The sequence below is a fragment of the Tachyglossus aculeatus genome, chromosome 2, assembly GCF_015852505.1.
Source record: "Tachyglossus aculeatus isolate mTacAcu1 chromosome 2, mTacAcu1.pri, whole genome shotgun sequence".
NCBI classification, from domain to species: Eukaryota; Metazoa; Chordata; class Mammalia; order Monotremata; family Tachyglossidae; genus Tachyglossus; species Tachyglossus aculeatus.
Window position 1 is genome coordinate 84749174 of NC_052067.1, and position 9151 is coordinate 84758324.

The 9151-nt window shown below is 42.9% G+C and overlaps 1 pseudogene; it reads left to right on the forward strand.

The window, feature by feature from the left end:
• The first annotated feature begins 2591 nt into the window (after positions 1-2591).
• On the forward strand, positions 2592-8723 carry LOC119940539 (annotated as a pseudogene).
• Positions 8724-9151: the final 428 nt, after the last annotated feature.

The following is a 9151-nucleotide window of genomic DNA, read 5'->3' on the forward strand; positions in this document are numbered from 1 at the left end:
CCCTCTAAAATTATTTAGTAGCTAGCGTGGCCTTCAGATGAATAAATCTGAAATTTCCCTCCATGAATCAACAGTGTATCTCAGTCCATGCAATCAAGAATTTCCAATGAGAAACTTGATGGGGATCTGGTAATATTTGACCAAATAATCAAATTGATACTATCAACTTGTTTCATGCCCAAGAAGGATATCACTATGTTCCTCCAAACTTACCCTTTAGACTGTAAGCTTATTGTGTTATATTGTACTCTCCCAAGAGCTAAATAGAGTGCTCTGCTCAGAGTAATCATTCAGAAAATACCACTAATTGATTGATTACCCTCTTCTTTCAAGTAACCTGTAATCATGGCCAAGACAGGTAATTAGGCCATTGGTCCAACATAGTCATGGTTTATGACCTTAACCATAGTTCATTTCTCGCAGGATTAGAACCCAAATTCTCTGTGCTCAACACCTGAACCTTACCCTAATCAAAATGCTTAAACCAAGTCCTTAAATTCATCGATAAAATATGAGGCCTCCGATTACCGATCCCAAATGAAGGGCTAAGTGTTCCATTTCACGTAAATCAAATTCTAAACTCTATGACTGAGCCTAAGCTTTCTTTCCTCCGGGATAAAGAATCATGATGGAAAGGATTAAAAAAAAAAAAACTCGATTCAGAGGAGAAATGTTTTTGAGATGCTCACGGGGTACCCAGGGGAGAAGCAGCCTCCACATTCTACGGGAAACTTGGAGGCCCGAACATTGCTTATGTGCTGGCTTTGGTGAATCTATCTGCTCACACTTCATCAGGCCCTGCCGGTGGATCTGATAGAATGCTAAATGCTTTGGGGGCCAGGGTGAAATAGACATGAATGAGCTATTTAATTCCCTCTCTTTTAACTTTCTTTCTTTCTTCCCATATGTTCTAGTCACATGGCACCCACCTTGTCCCCTCAATCAAGTCCATTCTCTCTGAACTAATTCTGAGGAAAGTAGTATTTCTTATGGCCTTGATTTTTCTGCGTGTGTTATTTTCTTCTGCAGACATTTAGTCCATATGGAAAACAATTAGAAGCTGCTTCCCCCACCAGCTCTCTAGAAATAGGATGCATCCCCAGGGACTCATTTGAAAGGGTAGCTTTTGATGAATAGATGGACTTCAATAAAAAGGGGATGACAAGAAAGGGAGCCAACTCTCTCCATTTTCTTGATGTAGCTTATAGCTCCTGAAGGTGATCTGCTGAATCCTGTTTTCTAAGTCACAACGTGAAGGCAAGCAGGAGTTGGGACCAGGTTCAGAACAACGGTTTTAACTACTCATGGAACATCTTGGGGTTCGGGTTTGCTTGCCCAGAGCCAAATATAAATTCCTATTTTCAATGGAAGAATTATGGAAAGGTTGGAATTATGGAATATCTTAAGAAAACTTTAGGGATCAGGTTGTTAAATTCACATTTTTAGAAGTGTAAATAAATTAGGTGCACCATACCAAGGTCCTTCCAAAATGTGAAACACACATCTAGGTAGGGAATATCATTGTAAAAAAAAATTAAACCTTCTAATAAAGTGTGCTGGAGAGAAGTAACAAACTCTAAACACGGGAGTTATTTTCTAGCACTACATTAAGACACTAAAATGTTTTTAATGAACTCTGAAATAAGAAGGGGACAGGATGCTTAACTAAATCCACTTAAAGGAAAGCACAAATAAGTCTGCTAGTATTTCCCAGTGGTACCATAACAGCCATATCAGCGCTGTAAGAAGCTATTAGAAGAAACTGTATCACTAATCCTTTTTTTGATTGGTGTGTTTTCAATATAAGTTTAAAACCATTTGTTCATTTATATTAATGTCAGTCTCCCCTTCTAGACTGTAAGTTCACTGTGGGCAGGGAATGTGCATACCAACTCTGTTGTACTGTATTCTCCCAAGAGCTTAGTACAGGGCTCTTCACACAGTAAGAACTCAATAAAAGCCATTGATGATGATTGATGACTATTCTGTAGAGAATAAATGCTTAGAACAGTGCTCTGCACATAGTAAGTGCTTAATGAATGTCATTATCATTATTATTATTATTATTATTATTATTAATAAACAGATGGCAATGTAGCCATTTTGGTGAAAAAGAGGGCGTGCACTCATTCCTGAAAAGAATTAATTAACTTAGAACACGTAAGTCCAGTTGAAATCAGCTCTAGTTTGTTTGCTAGAAGGGTAAAACAGCCTTTGCAGATAATTGTCAGAAATCATTAGACATTCAGGAACTACTTGGACCACAGCTTTTGTGCTAAGCCCACCTTATTTTCCAATAACACCTCTCCCCCTCCAAACCATTCCTACTCCTTCTCCTGAATGAATAGATGAACTGTATTTGTTAAGCTGTGGGGTAAATACAAGTTAGTCAGGTTGGATACAAACCCTGTCCCATATAGGGCTCACGGTCTTCATCCCCATTTTACAGATGAGGGAACTGAAGCATGGAGAAGTGAAATGACTTGCCCAAGGTCACACAGCAGACAGGTGATGGAGCTGGGATGAGAACCCAGGTCTTTCTAACTCCCAGGCCTGTGCTTTGTCCACTAGGCCATGCCACCTCTTGTGGGATGCTGGGCATGGGAGAGTTGGATCGTCAACTTGTACTTCCCAAGCACTTAGTACAGTGCTCTGCACACAATAAGCACTCAGTAAATATGATTGATTGATTGATTGATCCTGGGAGCTCGTGGCAAACTCCTGCTCCTCACATCATTAGATGATGAAAATATAGATATCTGGTTGCCATATAGAGTCCTCTTCACCAAAACGGATTGCTGTGAAAACCAACTGCCCACCAGGGAAAAGAAAAGAGAGGGGAATGTTTGTAATTTTTCAGTTCAAAGACCCTGTAGAGGTGTTTAGTAAGTCCTGCTGCCCGACTCCCAGAAAGTTCAGACTGTTTCTCAATAGGCCAGTCTTGATTTATTTTAAGCTCTGGGCTTATGGGCTAGTGCTTAGTTTCATGACTGAACTAGTCGCTGTTTTCTCCTCCTGTGGTATCTGGTCATATTCATCAAGAGAACATTTCAATGTATCAGTGTAAACATGAACTCATGGTCATTTACACAATCGCTCCCTGCATTTTTCCAGAGACAATAAAGACCATCTTACAGGTAAAGGTTTAGCATTTTTGGATGCTGACAATAATTGAACATCCACAAGCCTATGATGAAATCCCTCGCAACCCAAGATTATACACCAATGTCAACTGGTGGATGTAAATTGTTACAGGTGGCTAGAGGGGGATGACAGGGAGAGTCCAGACCTCACCTCCCACCCTGGTGGCACCTGAGTGGCAGCAGAAGCCTGAACTGAGGAGCCAAAGCCCTAACCAGAGTCCACTGCAGGAGAGAAGATACTGGGGAGAAAGATGCCTGGGATAGACTTCTAAAAATATGAAAGCCATTTGAGCCCTACAAAGAAATCATGGTGGGTTACTTGGACAAAGCTGATAAATTTGATATTGGGCAGTGCACAAAGTTTGAGCCCCAGTGGCTGATTACAGAGCTGCTGTGGACCCTGCTGTGTGGGTGTGGCTGTATGGCTTCATCTTCCAGTCAGAGAACTTGCCCTCAAGAGGCCAAAAAGAAGTTTTTCAGAGCCATCAGAAAGCTGTCCACGGTCCAGATCTTGGTCCTGCAGACGTTTAACAAAGTCAAGCAAGGTGTGACCAAAAACATGTCCTGCTTGAAAACAGGGAAGGGCTAAGTGATGGTGCTGCTGCAAACACTGGGACTGGTTCCAGCAGCATAGCTCTATGGGCGATGTCCACTGGCAAGTTGGGAAAGCAAAGGGGGTGGGGCACAATGGGGAAGAGAAACTCACCCATGCAGATGGGCAGGGCTTTTTCTTGGAGCAACCCTCCTCTCACCTGGACATCTTCCCTGAGGTGTGCAAGATGGAGGCAGAGATTATGCTCATCGCCTGCTCTCTCTTTAATGGGGGCCCAAACTCCTGTGGATCAGTGATGTCTGGGGGCATTCAATGCCCTGTAAAACCTAACAGGACCTGGCTTCCAAGAAGGGAATTAAACACCCAGAGAGCCTGGCCCCAGTCATCACTCACACCACATTTAACAAGGCTGCCTGGTATTTGTGGATGAAGTTCGTGCACATACCACTGGTGGACACGCGGGCAATGAGAAGAGCCATTTCCGGCAACACTGCCATGCTGGTCTGTTCCACCCCACAGTTCCCACGGAGTGATCAGCTCCAAAGCACAAATGGCAAAGCTGGAAGTTAAGGATGGAATTCCCTTGCGTGTGGAAAGTTGCCTGGACCATTTATTTCCTGATCACTTTCTCCCTTTCATGGAGAAAGCTGGATCCACCCTGGAGCAGCAGTTTGACTTCCAGGTCAAAGGTATGACCAGCACTTTCCACTGACACTCTTAAATAAGGCTCGGACCCAAAGGTGATGCTATTCAGAGAAAAGAAGTACAAGCACTACCAGTTTGTTTTGGCCCCCAACTGGCATGGAGGGATCTGTGCCTCCCTGACTGTCTAGACTATAAGCTCACTGTGGGTAGGGAATGTGTAACATTGTTACATTGTACTCTCCAAAGGGCTTAGTACAGTGCTCTGCACACAGTAAGCACTCAGTAAATACAATTGACTGGCTGACTGACTGACATAATAGGTCATTGGTTCAGGTGCCTCATTGCGGCCTGCTGGGCCACCATGATGTACATAGGGGAAAAATGGCTCTATGGACGCTACCAGGAAGATTAACCAAATGGCATCTAAAATCTAAACCGGGGAACATCAACGTCACCTTCATCTTCGTGACCCCCAAATGCCAGTCATTGCCCTGGAGTCCTGGGACTTTGGCATCTTCTGGCTGTTCAACCTGCTCACTGACAAAGCCTGGAATCTAGCAGCTGCAGGTCCCATCCAGCATCCTCATCTGCTTCACACAGCTGCACAGCTAGCCCAGTGTGGACACCCAGTTTCTCAAGGACGTCCAGTAATCCGTCACTCAAATCATGATGAAGGCGAAGGCGAAGACCACCGCCTTGGGTGTCATCCATGGCATGGTGTAAGAATCCCTGACAGGACGATGGTGGCTGAGCTACCCCAGCCTCCTTGGACAGCCTGTACAGCTCCCGGGGTGACCAGGGTGGATGGTGGTCACCGGCCCCTGATGCGAGCCTCCCTGATGCTGTCAGAAGGGAAGCCTGGTGGCACCTGGTGGCCTGGACTCTAAATACTGAAGGAATCTGGAAACTGTTGGGATCTGGTGTGTGTGTGTGGCGGGGGGGGGGGGGTGGGGTCCCCATTCTAAATCCCAGCCCCACAGCATTTACGTAAATATTCTTGTACTCTACTATTTCCCCCATCCATAATCTGTTTTAATGTCTGTTTCCCCCTGTAGACTGTAAGCTCCTTGTTGGCAGGGATTGCGTCTACCAACTCTGTTGTACTGTACTTTCCCAAGCGATTGGCACAGTGTTTTGCACACAGTAAGTGCTCAATAGATACAACTGATTGATTGATTGATGTTTGTGATGTATACAAAAACTAGAATGATATTGCAAGTGAGGGAGTGCTGGAAAACAAAGTGGCATTAAAATTAAATGGGTCTGCCACAGAAAAACACTAAAAAAAGAGCACTGTAGTGGGGAAACCTTAAATATGATTCCTAGCCCAGATCCTGCCCTAAATCCATAGTGCTCCTCTGCAAAACTTTTCAATGTAAACTCTCTCCCTCACCCATTGGTAGCATGGATATTATTTAGTTCCCCCAAAGCTAGGAATTTCTCCAAGTCAATCCCATTTTATTCAGTTAATCAGAGTGGCAAATGATAATAATTATTTTACAAATGAATCAGTGGCATTTATTGAGCGCTTACTGTGTGCAGGCACTGTACTAAGCACTTACTAATAATAATAAGAAGAATTGTGATATCTAAGTGCTTACTATGTGTCAGGCACTGTAAAAAGTGTTGGGGTGGGTACAAGCAAATCAGGTTGGACACAGTCCCTGTCCCACACAGAGCTCACAGTCATAATCCCCATTTTACAGATGAGGTAACTTAGGCACAAAGAGGTTAAGTGACTTGCCCAGGGTCCCACAACAGATAAGAGGCAGAGCCGGAATTAGAACCCATTACCTTCTGGCTCTCAGGCCTGTGATCTATCCACTGTGCCATGCTGCTTCCCAAGGGAAAAAAAAAGAGTATTGTTAAGTGCTTATTATGTTCCAGGCACTGTACTATGCGCTGGGGTGGATACAAGCAAAATGGGTTGGACAGAATCCCTGTTTCAGGTAGGGCTCACAGTCTTAATCCCCATTTTATAGATGAGGTAACTGAAGCACAGAGAAGTGAAGTGCCTTGCACAATTCCAAGCGCTTAGTGCAGTGTTCTGCACGCAGTAAGTTCTCAATAAATAGTATTGAATGAATGAATGAAGGCCTGTACTTCTAGACTGTGATCCCACTGTTGGGTAGGGACTGTCTCTATATGTTGCCAACTTGTACTTCCCAAGTGCTTAGTACAGTGCTCTGCACACAGTAAGCGCTCAATAAATATAACTGATTGATTGATTGTACTCTATCCACTATGCCATGTTGCAACAGAGTAGATAGACACATTCCTTGCCCGAAACAAGTTTACAGTTCAGAAGAAGAGCTACAGTCTAAAGGACAAGCTTAAAGTTTAGAGAATGAGACTGAATCACAAATTGGTATATGAGCTCAGGTTTCTCGATCTTTTTTGGGGTATTAGGTAATGTTTCCCTCTGGTTCCGTATGCGTCTCAATAGAGGATTTCATCTGTAAAAGCAGTCATGGAGCAAGCCACTTTATCATTCAATTTAAAGGACGTAGGCTTGTTCCAATTTGGTTCTCTTCTGGCTGTGACATCACCACATCTTTGATGGCATCCTGATCTTTTATGGAATGTCTTTCCCTGAAGGATTTAGCACAAGAACTTGTACAGAAATCCATTTAAATCTCTTCAGTGGGTTATTTTTCTTTTCCTAAAGAAAACACCAGGTCAATGTGGTGATTGGTCATTTCATTCTCCCTGACCAGTCTGGATGAACGGTAGCAAGAAAACTGTCCAGATGGATTTTAGCTTAGGTCCAAGAGGAGGGATATTTAAAAACTAATTATCAAAGAAAAAATAGTAGGAACCCAAGTCCCAAATGTAAAGTGGTAAAATAAATGACTGATCCAACCAAAGGAAAGCCTTATGCAGAGAAATCAATTTTTCTTCTCAGGCCTTCAAACTCTTTAATTTTCCTTTCTTTGTTAGTACACATTCTTTGCTTATACTCATTAGTGATTATAATAATAATAGTCCTATTCGCAACCATAATATTAACGTTGATGCTGTAAATGATTAGGATTATTATGGTATTTATTAAATGCTTTACAGTTGCACTGGATTAAATGCTGGAATAGTTACGATTTAATCCGATGGAGCAATTAATAGTATTTATTGAGCACTTACTCTGTGCAGAGCACTGTGCTAAGTACCTGGGGAAAAAATGGAATTATTAGACACAATCTTTGCCTTCAAGAACTTTCAATCTAGTTGGGTAGAACAAATTAGTTCAGAGTCCTTATTCCACATGGGGTTCACAGTTAAAGATGTAGAAATATCAGTGTCTTATTCCCATTTCATTGATGAGATAATTGAGATGCAAAATAATTTACTCAAGGTCATAGAGCAGGTTATTGGCAGCAAAGGGTTTAGAACTTAGGTAACCTGATTCCCCACACTATGCTCTTTTCACCAGGTTCTGCCCCAGTAGAGACTCTACTGTTTCTGAATAATCAAAATAATAATGTTAATAATAATTATGGAACCTCTCAATAGTAATAATTATATAACATTTTCAGTGCTTACTATGTGCTAAAATTGAGTAGGAAAAGCTTGTCAGATAGCAAACGGCACCTGTTTACACAGGATTCAAATTCTAACGTCACCATTTACAATTGAGGAAACTGAGGCCCAGAGAGTTTATTCTTATTTTGCACTTTCCCAAGTGCTTAGTACAGTGCTTTGCACACAGTAAGCACTCAATAAATACAATTGAACGAATGAATGAAGTAACTTGCCAAAAGTCACACAGCAGGCCAGGAGCAGAACGGATATTAGTACCAGGGTCTTCTGACTCCCCATTACCCAACGAATGGCATTTATTCATCATCATCAATCGTATTTATTGAGCACTTACTGTGTGCAGAGCACTGTACTAAGCGCTTGGGAAGTACAAGTTTGAAACATATAGAGACAGTCCCTACCCAATAGTGGGCTCACAGTCTAAAAGTACTGGAACATTGAGCACTTACTGCTTGCAGAGAACTGCACTAAGCACTTGGCACTGTGTTAATCAATCAATCAATCATTCATTGAGCACTCACTGTATGCACAGCACTGTACTAAGCACTTGGGAGAGTATAACAGAGTTGGTAGACACATGCCCTCTCCACAATGAGCTTACAGTCTAAAGGAGGAGACATTAATATAAATACATAACCTGTGGATATGTACATAAGTGCTGTGGGACTGAGGGAGGGGTGAATAAAAGGTGCAAATACAAGTGCAGGGGTGACGCAGAAGAGAGTGGGAGAAGAAGAAATGAGGGCTTAGCTGGGGAAGGCCTTGTGGAGGAGATGAGCTTTAATTAAGGCTTTGAAGGTGGGAAGAGTGATCACATACCAGAAATGAAGAGGAAGGGAATTCCAGACCAGAGGCAGGATGTGGGAGAGGGGTCGGGGGTGAGATAGAAGGGATCGAGGAAAAGTGAGAAGGTTGGCATTGGAGGACTGAAGTGTGTGGGCTGGGCTGTAGTAGACTGTGAGCTCCACGTGGGACAGGGATTGTGTCCAACCCGATTTGCTTGTATCCACTGCAGTGCTTAGTACAGTGCTTGGCACATAGCTCTTAACAATACCACAATTATTATTATTATTATACAATCAGGGAGGTGTAGGAGGGGGCAAGGTGATGAGTGCTTTAAAGCCAATGGTAAGGAGTTTTTGTCTGATGCGGAGGTGAATGGGCAACCACAGGAGATACTTGAGGAAGGGGGAACCCTGGACTGAGTGGTTTTGTAGAAAAATGATCTGGGCAGCAAATTGAAGTGTGAACTGGAGTAGGGAAAGACAGGATGCAG